The 19,865-nt window shown below is 38.6% G+C and overlaps 2 long non-coding RNA genes and 1 pseudogene across 5 annotated transcripts; 1 reads left to right on the top strand and 2 right to left on the bottom strand.

The window, feature by feature from the left end:
- Nucleotides 1-517: 517 nt before the first annotated feature.
- Nucleotides 518-2,330, bottom strand: LOC137001771 (uncharacterized; annotated as a pseudogene).
- A 6,564-nt stretch (nucleotides 2,331-8,894) lies between these two features.
- Nucleotides 8,895-12,289, top strand: LOC137001459 (uncharacterized). The gene is made up of 2 exons (XR_010891468.1): nucleotides 8,895-10,798; nucleotides 10,919-12,289. It is a non-coding gene; the product is annotated as an uncharacterized lncRNA (long non-coding RNA).
- A 222-nt stretch (nucleotides 12,290-12,511) lies between these two features.
- Nucleotides 12,512-16,705, bottom strand: LOC137001458 (uncharacterized). 4 transcript variants are annotated; one of them, XR_010891467.1, is made up of 5 exons: nucleotides 16,232-16,697; nucleotides 15,271-16,040; nucleotides 14,023-14,343; nucleotides 13,597-13,908; nucleotides 12,512-13,510 (listed from the first exon to the last, which is right to left on the bottom strand). It is a non-coding gene; the product is annotated as an uncharacterized lncRNA (long non-coding RNA). The 4 variants fall into 4 exon arrangements; XR_010891465.1 differs by having other exon boundaries at nucleotides 12,512-13,513; nucleotides 16,232-16,696; XR_010891466.1 differs by having other exon boundaries at nucleotides 12,512-13,911; nucleotides 16,232-16,705.
- Nucleotides 16,706-19,865: the final 3,160 nt, after the last annotated feature.

Raw genomic sequence — 19,865 nt, 5'->3', positions numbered from 1 at the left:
GCGATTTTTTTTTAAGTGGAAGGAAAAGTAAAAGGGTAATTCTTTTTAAGGATGTTGTTAAGCATGTTTTGAAGTTTTAAAAAAAATTTTGTTTATTAAAAAATATTACAAAATGGCTGCCCAACAGCCGTTTTTGCGGAACGGTTTTTTTTGGAGGGGCTCCGCGGCACGCAGTAGAAGTGTAGCAAAAATAAATCTGGAACAAAATAAAAAATTTTTTCTTAAACTACATTAGTATAGCTATAGAAATACGTAGGGGATTTTGAAAATATTCATTTTTGTTAAATTGGCGAGCATTTGAAAAAAAAAGTTTATTTTACTACCAAAAAACGGGCACTTATTTGTACCTAAAAAATCGAAATATTAACTTATCGAAAATCGGCTACGTATTTCTATGCGGAATGTTGTTTTAAAGATGTGATATTAATTTGGAGTGAAAAAATAGAAAATTGTTTGAGTTATGCTGCGTGCCGATTTAAAAAAACGTGTTTCGAGAAAAACGCGTTTAAAGTTTTGACTCGTGTTTCGAACATGATAAAATAAAAAATTTGATTATTAAAAATTTTTTACCTTTAATCTGCTATTCCAGCACCGTAAAGCTGACCTTCCAGGTTGCTAAGCTCCTCCTCGTTTTCTTTCCTGGACGCTTTTATGCTGGAGCGAGCCTCTTTCGCTGCGTCCGTCAAAGAGCGCTCCGCGCATTGTATTCGAGCAGCGTCTATCTCTAAGCAAAAGTTGTAAGATTGTGGTCCAATGTTCATGTCCATCACTTTCATTATTCTTAAAACGTTTGTCAGTCCATCATTAAAATTACAAACAGCAATGTCACTTGCTATTTGTAATATTTTCTTTCCGCTTGAATAATTTTTAGGAGCCAAGTGCCAGACTGTAGAATTAAAACTTTCGTTGCTGTTCTGCGTATAGCCTCCCAAGCAACGATTCAGCCACTCGTCACGGCTCAAATCCTCGTAGATTGGTCTGATGGCTTCAAAAACTTTGTTCGATAGTGCCGGCTTATGATGAAAGGAGTCTAAGGAACCCGTTGCTTGCGCCTTCTTCCATTCGCACCAAGACTGAGCATTTTTCGTGCTGTGGATTTTCGTCAGTTGACATTTTATGAAATAATGTCGCCCAGATTTCATTTCTCATATTTTCCAACGAGTTTGAATTCCGTCGAATGGCCAAGCCATAATAAATTGTTAACTGATCAATTAATTTCATAGTTAATTTTCCTTTTCCTCCAAGATTTTTTGTTTTTTTTTCTCAAATTTCTCAACCGAGTGCCCATTCGTTTTTGTACATGATCAATACATTCTTTTTTTGACACTTCAAAATTTTCATACGGTTTTGCATTCAATATCCCCTTGAAAGTTTTACTGTCACCATCACCTATATAATTTGCGTATTTAAGTCCGTGTAAAGCTTCGGAACGTTGAAACATCTCGATGACAGCATCTACCTCCATTTTACCCGATGAGCCTTCATGGTTCGACTGACATTGATCGGCATGAGTTTCGAGCCATTCTTCATACTCAGCAGTATCTAATTTATTTTTCCAGTGCTCGCAAGCTTTACAGTATTTCGATTTCACTTCAATGTCAACAATTTTCCCTGTAAACCATCCGATCAATGATGTGATCCCGAAAAGAGACGAAAATCCTCGTTTTCTCCAGGAACCATCACCAGATACAGTTATTCCTGTATGCAATCCATTTTCTTCACTTTTCTTCTTCTCATCTTCTGCTGCCTTTTTCATACTACAGTCTCGCACGGCATTCGTAGCGATCAAAATTATATTTACTGCACGGTCGTAACAACTTTGAAATATAGGCCGTGGCAATTCCATAAATGCGCAGAATTTCATTATTCCAGCTAGCCCCACTCCTAATAGTCGCATTGTTAGTACAATCCTACGGTTAATTTCATATCCATTTCGTATGAATGGACAACTCGGGATTTCAACTTTTGGACAATTCGAGCAACAGACGGTTATTTTGAAGCCTAAACCCCGCATACCTGATTCGAGAAATCGTATATCAGAGTTGCACGTTTTGCACTTCACATATTCCGAAATGACAGAGAAAACGGCAAAAAAGTTTATAATTCGATAACCAAATTCACTTTGTATATCGATATCGTCAGTATCCACTTTCAATTTCTTTGCCGAAGCGCTGACACCGGCCGAATCTTCCTCCGCTTCATATCTGTTCGGCGGTCGTCGTTTCGTCACGTTGCTCCGTCGCCGCGTCTGATACGATATTTTTGAGCCTTTATGGCTTGCATACACTTTCTTTTCACTCATTGTAACTCACATAAATGTCAAGGCTACAAATAACGTGTGAAAAATTAGGCACTGCAAAAGAGAATCGTGATTTCGAATAACTTCCACGCAAAATTTACGTCTTCTCTCAACATCAAAGGACGCTGTACTAACGTACTTTGTGTTCAACATGCTTGAAAATGTTTCTAACGACATCTATTAGTGTATTAGAGAAGTTAGAAATTGAATGGTAAGACATAATGCTGTACCCGACAAGCAGGTGTCGTATTTACCGCAGGTAGTCGTTTCGGAGCAGTCGGGAGGGGTCGAGAAAGAGCTCGAAATTTCAATGAAAACGATTTCTGGCAGATATAAAACCGTTTGTCTCTTATTCTAGAAGGTTCAAAGGATTTTTTAAGCCAATAAAAAAAAACAATTTTTTGAAATTTCTACTGTGGTGTAACCCCTTAAGAAATAATGTCAGAATAATATTGTGTTGTTCGGTTTATAAACATGACAATTTAGATGAATTATTTTGAGAAACGGGTTTGTAGTAAAATATTCAAACAAACATACAAAATATTATATACTAAATGGAACTCTAATGGACATTGCTCTCGTTTTTTCTATTAACACGAATAGAGTAGGACATATAACGATTGCGATGTATATAGATTAGTCTCACCAAGAGAGGGAAATTCTTGTTAATAAAACCGCGCTTTTCTCTATGGACATGTACGAAACAAAGGATCAAACCGTCTCAGGGTCGGATACTGAGAACCGGCACGTGGGGGATATCGTCCCTGTTCCCCACGGGTCGTCATCATGCCAAGGGCTGACCTCCACGTCTTTGGCGAGCGTGGGGAGTCGACCAATTATCGCCAGTGTGGAGAAGCTGGGTTCTTCAGTAACCCTTATTCCGTTGAGAGGTCAAGGGGTGTCCTCTGGTGGAGATGGTGGGGCTGGTCCCTCTGGAATCCATGAAACCGTCCTGCTTGCTTCAGATGAGGATGACAATTATCCTGTTTCCTACTGTAGAACGGACTACTCGGAGGATGAGATGATAATCTCTGGTGGATCCTCGGGCTCGCTTAAACAGAAAAGCAAAGGGAAGGTTACTCCTATCAGTAGAAAGAGGAAAAAGAAGAATTCCCCCCCCCTAAAGAAGATGAAAGGGAAGAAGATAGATTTGCAATACATTTTTCTGTTGATAACAGGAAAAAAATAGATGAGGAAATGGCGGGACTTGCCCTCGAACATGCTGCACAGATAAATCTCAAATTAAGAGAGATGACGAATAAAATCGATTCTATAAGAATTAGATCTACGGGTATAAAAAGAACTTTTAGTGGACAGATCAAGATGATGTTAGAGGTGATTCGCAGAACTGGTGACCTATCATTGAAGGCATCTTCCAATGAGGATCCAGAATATTGGAGGGCTTGATTTTACGACTCAGAAAAAATTGCAAACGACAACAAAATTAAGGCTGCTGCTTTAGAGGTAGAGCTGAAAGAAGCTAAAAGAAGAGAAACAATTAAAGACACTTATAATTTTGACTTACCTGATGGGGAATTGCCTGTACTCTCGGATAGCGGTGCAGAGGCGGGTGACGGCTTGTTGAGAGCCGCTGCTCCTTCCATTGTAGATAGACCTCGTAGTTCCTCGAGTAAACCTAAAGTAAGTGAAGTGAAGTATGTAGGGGGGATAAACCCCTATGCTGGAAGTGAAATACGTGAGGAACCCCATGGTCGTGTTGAATTGGACCTTGCGATCATCCGCTCTCTCGACAGGCTGGGGGAGGGTATGACTCAGCTCATCCAAGAGACCAGGCTCCTCAGGGAGGACTTAAATTCCGGAGGATCTAAAGATGATGTTTTTCCTGCTTCCAGGCCTATCAAAGGTATGTCTGAAAAACTACAAGGTAAGAATAAGAATAAGAAGTTAAATTATAATTCAAGTGGCGAAAAAACTTACGCTGGTGCTCTTGTTACACGAGTTGCACAGGAGAAAGTTGATAACACTAATCGATCTCGTAAAAAGATTGCCGGTAGAAGTGATAGACCTCCGATTGATATCAGTGCTAAAGTTGTAAATTCAAAAAATTATACTATTACTAAACTAATTGATGATGATGAAAATAGATTATTTAAGAGAAGTGGTATTCATAACATGAGTGAAAAAGAGATCTTTGAAAATTTCATCGAAGTAGATAACAAAAAAGAAATTGAGTGGTCAGTTCCTAGAAATAGGCAAAGTACTCGGAAAAAGAAAAGACTAAAATCTACACCCAACAAAGAAAGTACACAATCAGATACAAATCCGGAGGGCGATATTAGTAGTAATAATAACAATCAATTTGTTAAATATAAAAGGAACGTGGAGTATGTTGCTAGAAATAATAACTCAAGTAATTTTAAGAATAAAATTAAATCTACTAATAACTTTAAAGATAAGGTTGCAAGCCTAAAAAGAATGGTTCCGCGTACTTCGGCTATTTCAATTTTAGTTAAAGGGACTGACATAACATACTCTGAAATACTACGTATCGCGAGAGAATAAATTTCCTTGACAGAAATGAACATTTGTAACACTAAAATTAAGAGGTCCATCACGGGTGGAATTATAATAGAAATACCGGGTGATGATTTAGATCTTAAAGCAGAAATGTTATTATCCAGATTGAGTCATCTTTTTAAAGATAATAATAGTGTTAAGATTCGAATACCGAAGAAAACTTCGCAATTAAAGTTGTCGGGATTGGATGACTCAATTTCTACATTAGAGATATGTACGATACTCTCTGAAATTGGTAAGTGTACACCGAGTAGTATCACCTGTAGCCCAGTTTGTTTTCTCCGAGGCGGACTGGGTGTTGCGTATGTGCGATGTCCAATCGCTGCGGCGGTGTGTATTCTTGAGGCCGCGAGAATAAATATCGGATGGACGACAGTAAGGGTCGAGCCTGTGGATCCGAAGCCATTACAGTGCTTCAAATGTCTGGCTGTTGGTCATACTTTCCAACGATGCCCGGAATCCAAAGACAGGAGGACCTGTTGCTATAGATGTGGAGAATCGGATCACAGGGCCTCCGTTTGTAGGAACAAAATTAAATGTCCTGTCTGTGCAGACAGGGGCTTGCGGGACGATTATTTGGCTGGCACACAGGCGTGCAAGCCTATCCCTCCTGGGAAAATATTAAGTATTAAGGAAAATGTAAATAAAGAAAATGGTAATATTCATTTCAAAACCTTACCTGATACACGGAGGAGCGGAGGCCTCTGGAAACGGTGGAGTCATCCGCCTGCAACATGGATACAGACATTTAAATGGCTAATATAATTATGTGCAATGTTAATCATTCGAAACCAGCACAGGACAACTTGTGTCAACTAATGCACGAGTACAATGCTGGTATTGCGATTATAACGGAGCCGCATTCCGTTCCAGATGGCGATGACAGGTGGGTAAAATCTGTTGACGATCCTCTTCTATCTGCCATACTTTGGCGTAGTGTATCGGGTAAATTCCTGCCAATGCAACCACTCAAAAGAGGAAACGGCTTTTGTGTTATTCGTTGGAATTCTTTTATAATTTTTAGCTGTTACTCCTCACGTAACATATCAAATTTTGCGTTCAATAATTTTTTAGATGATATTACTATTTTAATAAATAAATATAAACAATTTCCGTTATTGGTTCTCGGTGATTTTAATGCACGTCATGCCGAATGGGATCCAAGGAAAACTGATAGCCGCGGTTTGTTATTTGGTAATTGGATGGAGGAGGTTAGTCTGTTTTTGATAAACAGAGACCGTGTGAACACATGTGTGAGATGGCAGGGTGAATCGGTGATAGATTTGGTGCTTGCCAACATAAAGGCAAGAAAATTAATCACGAACTGTACTGTAGAATCTAGAGCCGTCACCCTGTCAGATCATAGGATGATCCGACTAGTCGTTGGAGCACATGGTGCCGCTAGGAACTTTAGGGCCATAAATAAGCAATTCCCTAGATAAAAATATAATAAATTAGACTTAGATATGTTAATGACCGGGGCTATTGGCGCTGTTTGGTCCATCGATCTGTCGGATATGATTACCGCTCATAGTTTTGTTGACTGGTTGGGAGAATCTCTGAGGGGTATCTCGGACCTGTCAATGCCACGAAATAAGGGATACAGTAGAAGGTCTTCGTATTGGTGGAATGAGGAAGTGGCGGCCTCCCGTGTGAATGTAGTGAGGGCGCGGCGTGTTCTTACTCGGGTCACAAGAAAGGGTGACCCTATTGAAACAAACATAGAGTATAGAAAATATAGATTAAGTCTACGTGAATATCGATTACGGATTCTTAAAGCTAAACGTAATGCGTGGAACGAATTGTTTGTGGATATAAATAGCAATCCGTGGGGTCTTCCCTACAAAATCGTTTTGAAGAAACTTAGACCAGTCTCTCACTCGGTCTGTGAGACGCTTCCTCATTCACTGATATTAAAAATTGTTAATGCTCTCTTTCCGGATGATCCCAGTGAGCATAGGTATGTTGAGTGTCACTTTATATGGCAGGATGATTTTTCCGTCACCTGTGAAGAACTAAAAAGGGCCTTTAAAAGGTTACAAGGTAATCGGAAGGCCCCAGGGCCGGATGGTGTCCTCGGTGGGGTCATTACGGGTAGCTCGTCGTGCTTCATGGAGATATGGCGGGCTTGTTTCAGCGCGTATCTCAGGGAGGGTGTCTCCGGCAGTTTGGAAGACTGCTAAACTAGTTCTTTTAAAGAAGAAAGAGGGAGATCCCTCAAATCCTGGAATTTATAGGCCAATTTGTCTTTTGGATGAGTCTTCCAAGCTGCTGAAAAGAATAATTGCCTCTAGAATAGATGATCATCTGCGGTCGACTGGTTTCCTCTCTGAAAATCAATATGGTTTCCGGGAGGGGCGGTCGACTGTAGATGCAATCCTGAAACTCAGAGAAATGGTTACCGACGAGATTAATTCTGGTAAAATTGTAGTGGCTGTTGCATTTGACATCAAAAATGCGTTTAATACGTTACCTTGGTGCGTTATGCGCTCGGCCATGATCTCCATGGAATTCCCGAGCTACTTGTGCAGGATAGTTTCGGCTTACCTATCCGAAAGAAGCCTTATTTATACGGATTCGAAGGGTAAAACGCGTAAAAGGGGGGTTTTTCGCGGCGTTCCGCAGGGTTCGGTCCTTGGGCCGACTCTGTGGAACATCGGATACAATAGTGTGTTTAACTTGACCCTTCCGGTTGGCTGCGGCATTATTGGCTACGCGGATGACACCATCCTGATTGTATCGGGAGAGAGCATGAAGGAGGCCTCTCATGTAGCGATGGTTGCGTCTGGTTACGTTATACGGGAGATCGAGAGACTCGGCTTGGAGATTTCGCCACATAAGACGAAGGCGATGGTGTTTCCGACTTCTGTAATCTCAAGTAAAACACATAAATTGATAATTAAAGATAAAGAGATATTGGTGGCCCTTAACAAGAAATATTTAGGTGTAATATTGGATGGGGACTGGAAGTTCACCAGTCACTTTGAAAGTTTATACAATAAAGTTAATAAAACTGTTGGATACCTCAGAGGAGTCATGCCTAATTGTAGAAGTCCAAATGAAAGAACTAGAAAACTTTATCTTAATGTTATCCTCTCTATGATTCTCTACGGAGCCCCCGTCTGGTCGATCTCCTTCGCGAAAAACCGGAGAGCTAAAATTTTAATGGATAGACTCTTACGTAAAATCACACAAAGAGTATGTTGCGCATACCGTACCGTTTCAGTGGTGGCGTCTTCTATTATCTCTGGGACTCCACCGCTGGATATCCAGGCATATAGATTAACGGTGATGTATTATCGAAATCGATTAGCCACTGAGAATGGCGAGGAGACATCCCCTAGTGTCAAAATGAATTGGCTATTAGAAGCAAGAGATCAGGCATTACAGGATTGGAAATTGAGGTTATCGGAGATGAATGACTCTCTCCCCAGTCTAAGACTGCGAGAGGCACTTGTTTGCAGATTGAAAGATTGGGTCAATAGGAAACATGGTTGGACCACGTACCATATGACCCAATTTTTAACGGGTCATAGTTGTTTCAACACATTCTTGTATAAAATTCAAAAATCTAATACACCGAAGTGCTCTAATTGTTTAAACGAACTGGATACTGCTCAACACAATTTGCAGTTCTGTAATGCCTGGAGCGCGGAAAGGGGCGATTTGATAAGAAGTGTTGGGACTGAGTTAGATCTCCCGTCCGTTATTGATGCTATCCTGGAAAATATAGATAAATGGAAGGCTTTCTCTTTATTTTGTACACGGGTTTTAACTCGTAAAGAGGCGGCAGAGAGAGAGAGACAGGCGGCGGACAGAACCCAGACTAGTTTATCTGGACTCTGATATTTAATTAATTAAATTACTATTATTTTTGTTTTTAGTTATATTTGGATTATATAATTATATATATATATATATATATTCTAATATGGGGCAACTCGGAAACCTTATGTAGAGGTTTGGCGTTGCGTTCTTGAAATTTTAATTTTGTATAGTTTTTTCCTAGTTAGTAAGTTGTGTATATATATATATATATATATATATATATATATATATATATATATATTTACTTACTTTGTAAGTAGTTTCCCGATTTTTTGGTTAGAGCCTTTGTTAAGGCAATCCTGGGTGAGAAGCAGAGATATGCTCTGGATAGTAAGCCTGTTTCTCCTCCACTCTGGGCCTGTGGGCATGAGGTGAGTTTTTAGCTGGTAGGCGGTCGAGATGCGCGATGGGTTTTTTTTTCTGGCATGACTGATGTCTTTCGCTGATCTCGGTCCTCTCTTGGGACATCGGACATTCCTTGACCGCCGGGGATGTCGGATTCCTGGTTAGGCTGAGGAATTGGGGAACTTCCTGTTGGTCATGTTGAGAACTATATCTAGATGCAAGTCTCGGTCGAATCCAGCACTACCCTGGACCGGGCCAGGGTGTCTTTAGAAGATTTTCTCATCTCGGAACAAAAAAAAAAAAAAGGTTAGGTTAGGTTGAGTCTCGTGTGACCATCGAGCAAGACGGATGTGCTTCCTGTAGCTCTGGCTCATAGTGCTTTTATTGGACTGATTGAGGCTCCAAAGGATGGAGAAATGGTGATATTCGTGCTTAGCGTATCGCTATTTGCTGAATTTGGTGAAGTTTTTCTCACAACTTTCTATTCTCGATCAATTATCTTGATATTAGTCACTGCTATGCAAAGTGAGGTTATGAAGCCTTATGCCTCGTAGGCATAACGTATACTGCTTCCTGATTAACTTTTACTTGATTATCATCTTTAATTGGGGCGATTGTATCTGGTTTCACGCCCTTTTGTCGCATGTATGCGTATTTATTAGCGTATAATGGGATAAAACATTACTGCATAAGGATAACTCCAGCGCATGCGCAGGCAAGCTTGAGTTTAGGCAGAGGATGCAATCTGAATATAATTGTTAATAAATATTTATAAAGAACAGTGCAGTAACTAAATGCTAGCTGCAAGGAACTATGGGACACCTTAGATGCCCATATAGAGTGTTTTGTGATCGGCGGCTGTCTGTAGGAAGTATAGTATGAAGACCTATACTTAACCCCTTCATGTCAGCTGACCGTTATAGCAATTACTTTAATAGAGATGGATAACTAAATATAATAATAATAACTTGGAAGAACAATTACATTAAAGTATTAATGTTAATATATTAATCGTTGAATTTGTGGTGATAAATTCCCCCCCCCCTTTTTTGTGTCAGTTTACTTGCATATGAAGCGGGTGCAATAATTGGATTGCAATTTTATATTTGCAAATTAATTCATTTCGCGTCACTACTGGATTGATACCATCAAGGGAGTGTTGCCCTATTAATGTCAAATACAGAGACATCCCTTGTAATCTTAATTGTAAACTATAAGGTACATACTGAATTTTGAGGTTATATCGCACAAGTGCATATAATCAGAGACTTATTTGTTAATTACAAGATTCAGATGGTTTTATTATCATCTGCATAATATTACTATATTTAGTGACTTTTTGATGCATGGCTATTGGAGTTGCATATCTATGCAACTGCATTTTATGGCTGAATTGAGTGCAATGTAGTGCAATGTATTATTAGGTCTGTTCTTTATAGCTGAACTAGCTGTACTAGTTCAGAGTTTATCTTTTTCCCTCCACATTAGAAGGAGAAAGATAAACTCTAAACTAGTGCAGCCAGTTCAGCTATAAAAAACAGACCTATTGTGAAACTTGGATATGAAGAGGCTTTTTCTTACACTTGAAACTGTTTCCAGTACTCTCTACTGATTATTACTAATCAAAGTGACGTTTTTAGAGTTGGAATCGATGTGCAGCGCAATCGTTCATGTTGCCTTCTGGTGATTTAGTGTAGGATGCATCGGTGATGCTTATGTGTACTTGTACACATGACATTTACTGCATGCCTACTCGAGCATTATTATCCGATTGTTGCTGCCCCTCGTGTAAGACTTTTCGGCTCATTAAAACTATTGATTGGACGACTTAAATACTATTCTGTGCTAACAATATTCATTAAGATTGTGTATTAGTGTATGAATACTGATTATGATTTACTTTCACAGATTGATTTGCTTGTATTCTGTCTTTTGTGGTGATGGAAACCACGATGGATGTAATGGATGATTATTGGATATATCTGAAAGATCTTTGGAACTAAAACATCGAGGGAATAGTGATATGTGCCTGCTCCAGGAAGTAGTATTTATATAGAGGAAATGTTGCACCGGTGACGGAACAACCCTGATTGAATATAATACCTTTATGGAGTCACCTGTATTAGATGGACTTTTGCAAGGAATACACGTAATATAATTCGCATATTAAATATTGGAAAAGGCGTAATAGTGGTGATCCTATTGATGTGCCCTTCTAAACTTTTAAACTTATAGATTAAAGTGAATCACTATCGTTATAGTATGAACATTTTGTAAATATTGTTGTCATAAAATACAAGTAAGCGAGATCTATGTTAAACTACCTAGTTTAATATGATACTGCAAACTGTATCCTATTAGCTTTAAATATCATTGCGCAATATATGGAATGACTTAACTGAATTGATAGAATATTCTAATGGATGATTAACATTAATATATGAAACTATTTATGATTATAATGCTCATTAGACGAGTTTTGATAATTTAAGGTACTGTATGTGCATAAGATATCTAATGGTTGAGAACTTTTATTACATTTAATTAATCTTATATATAAATAGACTAAACTAAGAATAGTGAAATAGTGATTACATTCTAGCTATTATCTTGAATTAATATTATATAAGTACTATATAGAATACGCAATGGTATGACTCTGGGTGAGAATCCTGGTGCATGGTGGAAACTTTTGTATTAATGTGATGTCTTACATAAGATTGATGTGTGAACTGAATACGGACTAAATATTATTAAGGAATTATTAGATATCGAGAAGAATCCGGTGACAACAGGATGAATTGTAATAATTAGCCAATAAGATGCATAAGTATAATACAGTATGATAAAGACTTCCGGAACTTAGGATACCTCTGAGGAAGGATGATTTAATTCATAAAGGAATTGAGAAATTATACTAAAATAATAATAATGGTTTGATTTATAATAATTTTATCAGTGAGTTCTAAAGATATATCTAGGACTATGAAATTTATAGATAAGTTAAGTTTGGTAAATCGATTTATTTACTGATTTATGAACTAAATGAACTAAATATTATATTATTTAATAACTAGTCATCGACTTACTTAGAGATAAGATATTATACCAAAGGACTTTTATGAAACTAGAACACAGTGGATGTTAATTAATCAATCTTCTGTAATATAGTGTTGTGTACTATTCTTGTGTGTATGCGAATGTATGATGAACTATTATTATGCTAAATGATATTGCATATCAAGTTTGGAACTATACGTTATACAATTTATACAATGTCTCTGAGACGGATTTATTAATTATTGGTTGACTTAATTGGAAATTAAAGAAAATTTAGCAATGTAATGGATTAATCTTATGCAATATTATGCCGGATAATGTGGATGGTGGAATATTAACGTACTTTATGGTCTCGAAATTGATCTCACATATATAGCCACGTGAAAATTATAGAAGTATGTATTTGAATTTGTTCTGAGAGGTACAGTTATCAAGAGGGAATCTGTATGAATTGCAATTCTTTATTGTGTGATTACAAGGTTAAATACATATGACTCAGTGCTGAATAATAAATAAACTATGACTGTGGGGGCACCTTATTGAAACTTTATTCTTACCTTATACCCGTCTTCTGTTGAGTTAATTAGATGTTCCTGAAATATATAAAGGTCTGATTAGTAATAGGGACTTATATATAAATAACAAACAAACTTCATAGCTTTGCGTTGGATTGAACGTGGGCTTCTCTAGATGTCTGTTCCTGAAACATAGGGGGAAAATTTCATTCAAGTAAGTCATTATTTAATTGACTGATTAATAGTGAATAATTGACAATGGAGTGTTCAGTTAATTATAAAATAGTCAATTGAAGATAACAAAGTGTTAGACATCGTTGTAAAAATAATCATTTATGAACTAAAGTGACTTTTAGACAGATAAATTGATTATAAGTGAATAGAACTGTTATATATATTTGAGCATATTATTATTACTATTATATTAGAATATTGCTAGCACTGCTCTTGTTTCTATTACCATAAATAGAGTGGGACATAACGAGTGCAGTGTATAAACTTTTATTGAGTCTCACCAAGAGAAGGAAACTCTTGTAAATAAAACCACGCTACTCTCAATGACAATGTACAAGAATACTGGAAAAAACGTCTCGGAGTCGGATTCCGAGAACCGGCACGTGGGGGATATTGTCCCTGTCCCCCACGGGTCGTTAACATGCCAAGGGCTGGCTTCCACGTCTACGGCGAGCGTGAGATGCCAACCTGTTATCGCCAGTATGGAGAGGCTTGGCTCCTCAATTACAATCCTGCCGCTGAAGAAGAAATACGGGATTCCCTCTGGATGCGATGGTGAGGCTGGACCCTCTGGGGCCTTGGAGTCCATATTGATTGACTCGGAAGAAGAGGGCGTGGTTGATCCGGCTTCCTTATGCACGGCGGTTCACTCGGACACGGAGGATATGGCTGCCTCTGGTGGTTCCTCTGGCTCCTCGAGGAAAAAAAGGAAAGGTATCATTAAAGCCAAAACAACTTCCAATTCCACCAGCAGGAAAAGAAAAAAGAGAGACTCACCCTTTAAAGACAAAGAAACAGAGGAGGATAGATACGCGGTCCATTTCTCTGTGGATAACAGAAAGAGAATTGATGAGGAGATGGCTGGTCTATCATTGGAACACGCTTCTCAACTTAGTTTGAAAATTAGGGATATGACAGAACAAATAGATTCCATCAGAGTTAGATCTTCTGGCATCAAGGGCACTTTTAGTGGCCAAATTAAAGTTCTTCTGGAAGTAATACGAAGAACGAGTGACCTTCTGTCCATGAGGGCCTCTTCTACTGAGGACCCAGAGTACTGGAGGGCCCGTTTTTACGACATGGAGAAGTCTGCTAATGACAACAAACGGAAATTAGATTCTGTAGAACTAGAACTGAAGGAACTAAAAAGAAGAGAGCTTATAAAAGACGCTTATGATTTTGATCCTTATAATAAAGACTTACCTTCAATGACAGATACTGGAAACAGTGACAGCAAACTGGATGTGGTCCCCTCCATCATAGATAACTTACGTAGTACATCTAAAACAAAAATTAAAGATAGGGTAGTAAGTGCCAATAAGAGAAAAACAACAAATAGTGATAGTGATTTGCGAGATCCCGAAGGCCGAGTGGAGATTGACATGGCGATCATCCGCTCACTAGACAAACTGGGGGATGGTATGTCGCAACTCATCCGGGAGACGAGACTTCTTCGAGAGGATCTTAACTCTGGAGGGGGTGAGACGGATGGTTTCCTCTATCCTGGGTCCTCCACGGTTGCCCCTGAAAAACGCAAAGGTAAGGGTAAAAATAAGTCAATTCCTCGCCCAAGCGGAGGGAAAAGTTATGCGGAATCTCTGGGCTCCAAAGTGCCGTCGGATAAGTCTGCTAAATTAAAAAATGTCCCGAGTGCCAAATCTAATACGAGTCGAAGTGTAGTGATTTCGGCAGATGCCGAAAATAAACCGGTAAATAAATATAGGGAAATTATGAATAACAATAAGAATGATAATATAACTAAAAGAGTGGACATAGTTAGCATAAGTGATGATGACATTTTGGAGAATTTTGTTACAATGGATGAAGGAGAAATTGAATGGTCCGTTCCGCGGAACAGAAAGAATATTAGAAAGAGAAAGAGAACGAGTTTGAAATCTACCCCTATTAGAGACAGCACACAATCCGATACCAACCCGGAATACGAATTTAACAATGATAAAAATAATGCCAGGGATCTCAATAGACATGTGAATAATGAAAACACTGCTACTGACAGACATACTAATCGTAGTATTCCGGACAATAATAAGAAAAAACCTAATAATAAGAGCTTTAAAGATAAGGTCGATAATCTTAAAAAAAAGGTGCCGCGTACATCTGCGATTTCAATATTGATTGACGGTACCGACATGACATATGCGCAGATAATTAGATTAACGCGGGAAAAAATTTCTTTATCGGACATGAACATTAGAGACACGAAAATTAAAAGATCAATCACGGGTGGCATTATCATTGAAATTCCCGGAGAAGATTCGGATTTGAAAGCGGACTTACTTTTAAATAGCTTGCAACAAGTTTTCAATGATACAAACGGAGTTAAAATTAGAAAACCAACCAAAAACTCACAAATAAAGTTGGTTGGTCTCGATGACTCTATAACAATCAACGAAATAAACAACATACTTGCAGAAATAGGCAAATGCTTACCGAGTAATATATCATGTAGCCCGATAAAATTTGTTCGCGGGGGTCTGGGTGTGGCATACGCGAGATGCCCAATTGCGGCGGCCGTGTGCATCCTTGAAGCTGCAAGGATTAGCATAGGTTGGACGACGGTAAGGGTGGAGCCGGTCGATCCGAGGCCCCTCCAATGCTTCAGGTGCCTCGCAGTAGGCCACACGATGCAAAGATGTACAGAAGTAAAAGATAGGAGAGCTTGCTGCTACAGATGCGGAGATACGGACCACAGATCCTCTAATTGCAAAAACAGGATTAAATGCCCAGTTTGCACTGATAGAGGCCTAAGGGCGGATCACCTGGCTGGCACTGCGCTGTGTAAACCCATACCCCCCGGGAAAACATTAGAGAATAAGTCAATTGTAAATAAAGAAAATGACACTGTTGGTGTTTCTAATACCTTACCTGTAATAACTATCGAGGGACGGAGACCTCAGGATGCAGCGGAGCCCTCCGCTTCTGAAATGGAGATAGTAAATTAATATTATGGTAAATAAAGTAAACACGGTAAATATACTTATCTGTAATGTGAACCACTCGAAAACGGCGCAGGACAATTTATGCCATATAATGCATGAATACAATGCCGGAGTTGCAGTCATAGCGGAACCACACTCGATTTCGTTGGATGATGAAAGGTGGGTGCAATCAATAGATTATCCTCCTCTCTCCGCTATCTTATGGCGAAGAGTCCCCGGATTGTTTCTTCCAATCAGGCCGCTGGAACGCGGACACGGCTTCTGTGTGGCAAAATGGAACAAAATTATAATTTTCAGCTGTTATTCCTCTCGCAATATAGCTAATCACGCTTTTAACGGGTTTCTGAATGACTTATCTCTCATTGTTAATAAATATAAACACTGCCCGACACTAGTTATCGGAGATTTCAACGCGAGACATACTGATTGGGACCCGAAGCAATCAGACTTACGGGGCTATTATCTTAGAAATTGGACGGAGGAGGCTAATCTGTTTTTAATAAATAAAGGTTATAATTATACTTGTGACAGATGGCAAGGCAAGTCTGTCATAGACTTAGGTTGCGTTCCGTTTCGCACATTATGCGCACGAATTACATAGAAAACGTTCCGTTTCACTCAATGCGCGCATGAACAGCGCTTAGAATTCCCTAGATCCCCACCACCTGCAGCGCATAATACACGCATCAGCTACCTCAAGTTTGAGTTGCAGCAGCTTATGCGTTCCATGCGATTGCGTAATTGCATATGGCGATTGATAGCGATATTGTAAAAAGTGTCAAAATAGGAAGAGTCATAATGGAAGAGTCATTGATGATTCACTACTATTACTGTCACTCATTTTATCAATTAAAAACATTGTCACATTGGTAGCGCAATTTATTGTGGAATCCATTTTGATTTTCCTCTTCTAATGCGTTCAATATCGTTCCGTTTCAAAGCATGTATCATGCGCATAATGAAACGAAACGCAGCCAATGCGCTAAGCATTAGCGATGCGAACGATGCGTGCTATGCGCAAAACGGAACGCAACCTTAGGGTGCGATTACATGGAGCGCGGTTCGCGGTACGCGGTACGCGGTAAAGGAACTAGTAACCAAAACCGTGCCGCCGTGCCGCCTGTTTTTTTTCCCTCCTATTACATGGAGCCAAAAACTGCGCGGAAAAGCGGCACGGGCTAGTGACAAATTAACATTTATATGCATTTTTTTAAATGTATTGACTTATTTCTACGTTAATTTTATCGATACGCTTATTCTTTCAACGGATCTATTTCATAATTGCATTTAAATTAATGAATTTCATTAAAAAATGCATACAAATGTTAATTTGTCACTAGCCCGTGCCGCATTTCCGCGCAATTCTTGGCTCCATGTAATAGGAGGAAAAAAATACAAGCGGCACGGTTCGAATTACTAGTTATCCGGCAGATCGGTTTGGACGGCAAAGTGTTTTAAATTAACTCAAGTTTATGCTGTGTATACTGCGAACTGTCAACAGAAAATAATTTGGAGTTCGAGCTTTGTGAGCAAAAAATATACATTTGTACATCAGTGAAAATCATTATTTCATCATGGAGATTGCACATATAATGTTAATGGTGATGATTATGTTATTAAAGCAAGCGAGGAATCAATCGAAGAGATATGCAGAAATTACAATGCAGAAAGTTATGACTATGTTCTATATTTACATTTGCTACAAAGAATTGGAAGATGAGCGAAATCCACGTCTAATGTGGGTAAGATATATCTTTTCTGAGCAAAGAAGATTTTTGCAAGGTGCCAGTGATAATTTAATCGTTGAGATGCAATTGTTAGATGAACAAAAATATTTTAATTATCTACGAATGTCTCCATCATTGTTCAATAAATTATTGGACCTAGTTGGCCCTCGCATTGAAAAGCAGAAAATGATTCGTAATCCAATAGCAGCTCGAACAAGATTACAAGTGACTCTATGCTGGTTAGCTAGTGGTGACAGTATGACATCATTGTCGTATGCCTATCGCATTGCCCAATGCACAATTTCGCACATTATTTCGGAAACATGTGAAGCAATTTGGCTCGCTTTAAAAGACAAAGTTTTTCTTGTTCCCAGTGAAAAAAATTGGCGCCGAGTAGCAGACGAATTTGAAACGACGTGTCAATTTCCACATTGTATAGGTTCTATCGATGGAAAGCACGTTATCATTCAGGTATATGATATGTGTATATATAATACATTTATACAGACTTGTTACATTAGCAATCTGATAATGTAAATGATATTTGACCATTACAGGCACCAGCTCGCAGCGGCTCATTATTTTACAATTATAAAGGAAACCACAGTATCAACTTACTCGCAATAAGCGATGCATTGAATCGCTTCCTCATTGTTGATATCGGAGCTCAATGAAGGCAAAGCGATGGAGGTGTCTTTGACAACAGTGGATTGCCTCATTTATTTCAATCAAATACATTGTGTATTCCTCGACCTATGTGTATCAGTTCTACTGCCACAGAGTTTCCATTCGTACTTGTAGGAGACAAAGCTTTTCCTTTGAATACATATATAATGAGACCGTATCCTCGGAGTCGCAGTCTAAATACAAGTAAAAAAATTTTTAATTACCGCCTCAGTCGAGCTAGAAGAACAGTGGAATGCGCTTTTGGAATTTTAGTAGCGCGATGGAGACTTTACCGTCGACCTATTATTGCGTCCACATCTACAGTTGCAAAAGCTGTACAGGCAACGGTTGTTTTGCACAATTTCATCATAAACAAAGAACTTAACCCTCTATGGGCCCGTGTAACTTTCAGGTCACATTTCAATTTATTGATATTTTACCAAATAATTATGCCTTTTGTTGTAAGATGTCGCATAAATCTTAATTCTTTAACGTTGTCATGACAACCAGTATCAATATTTATGACCGTTGCTAGCTTCTTCAGTCTGAAATAACAAAGTAAATGCTGTGCAAACTGTCCGGAGTACGTATAAGCGAAACATTTTGATTGAATTGATATTATTTGAAATTCTAATAGTGATTACGAAAGAAAAAAAAGTGCACATAATAGCTCTGGGTACGTATATCAGTAACAACCTATTTGTTTGCATTTCAATTTTCAGTTTGTCATTTTTTTTATAATAAAGTTTTGTAACTTTGAAGTAACAGTGGGCCATCATGGCAGATTTCGGTACATTTATAATAAGGTTATGCTTTCTTCCGTTTTCAGATATATACATTATATACCCAAAACATGAATAGAAAGTCACATGAAAGAAACAGAGGAATTAGAATTAGACGAATTAGCGGTAATAGGTCCGATGACTCGTTATTAGATTCCGAGTCCGATGAGGATATAATAGTATTTCCCCGACGACGCATAAATATTATCGATAGTGATGAAGAATTTAGTGATCAATCTTCGTCAGATACGGAAGATGCAGGACCACAAAAAATTGTTTGGCAGCCACTATCCCACACGAATAATAATAGTTTTTATCGCCCTTGGAAAGGAGATTGCCCTAACGTCCCTGAAGCACCCCATTCTCCTATGACTTATTTTCGACAACTATTTGACATGGACATTATAAGCAATATAGTTGATTATACCAACATATATGCATTACAATGTGATCCAGCAAAACCCATTGCTGTTTCAGTCAATGAAATTGAACAATTCTTCGGCTGCTGCTTTTTTATGTCAATTTATGGATTACCGAGAACGGAAATGTATTGGAATTCAAAGACAAGGGTGTCTGCTGTTGCCGATACCATGAGTCGTACGCGATGGAGAGACATAAAATCAAAAATACATTTTAGTAAGAATTTACAGGCCAATACAACAAACAATGCAGAAGTGACCGATAAATTACAAAAAATAAGACCCATTCTGGATAAATTAGTGAAAAATTTTAATCGCATTCCAATGTCGGAACACGTGTGTGTTGACGAGCAAATTATACCGTTCAAAGGAAGACATAGCCTAAAAAACTATATGCCCAAAAAACCTAAAAAATGGGGCTACAAGGCTTTTTTACTATGCGACTCAACAGGACTCATATATAATTTTGAAATTTACACCGGCAAGGTGATA

The sequence above is a fragment of the Linepithema humile genome, chromosome 8, assembly GCF_040581485.1.
Source record: "Linepithema humile isolate Giens D197 chromosome 8, Lhum_UNIL_v1.0, whole genome shotgun sequence".
Taxonomy (NCBI): domain Eukaryota; kingdom Metazoa; phylum Arthropoda; class Insecta; order Hymenoptera; family Formicidae; genus Linepithema; species Linepithema humile.
Note: the sequence above shows the minus strand (reverse complement) of the source record. Positions and strands in the feature narration are given on the sequence as shown.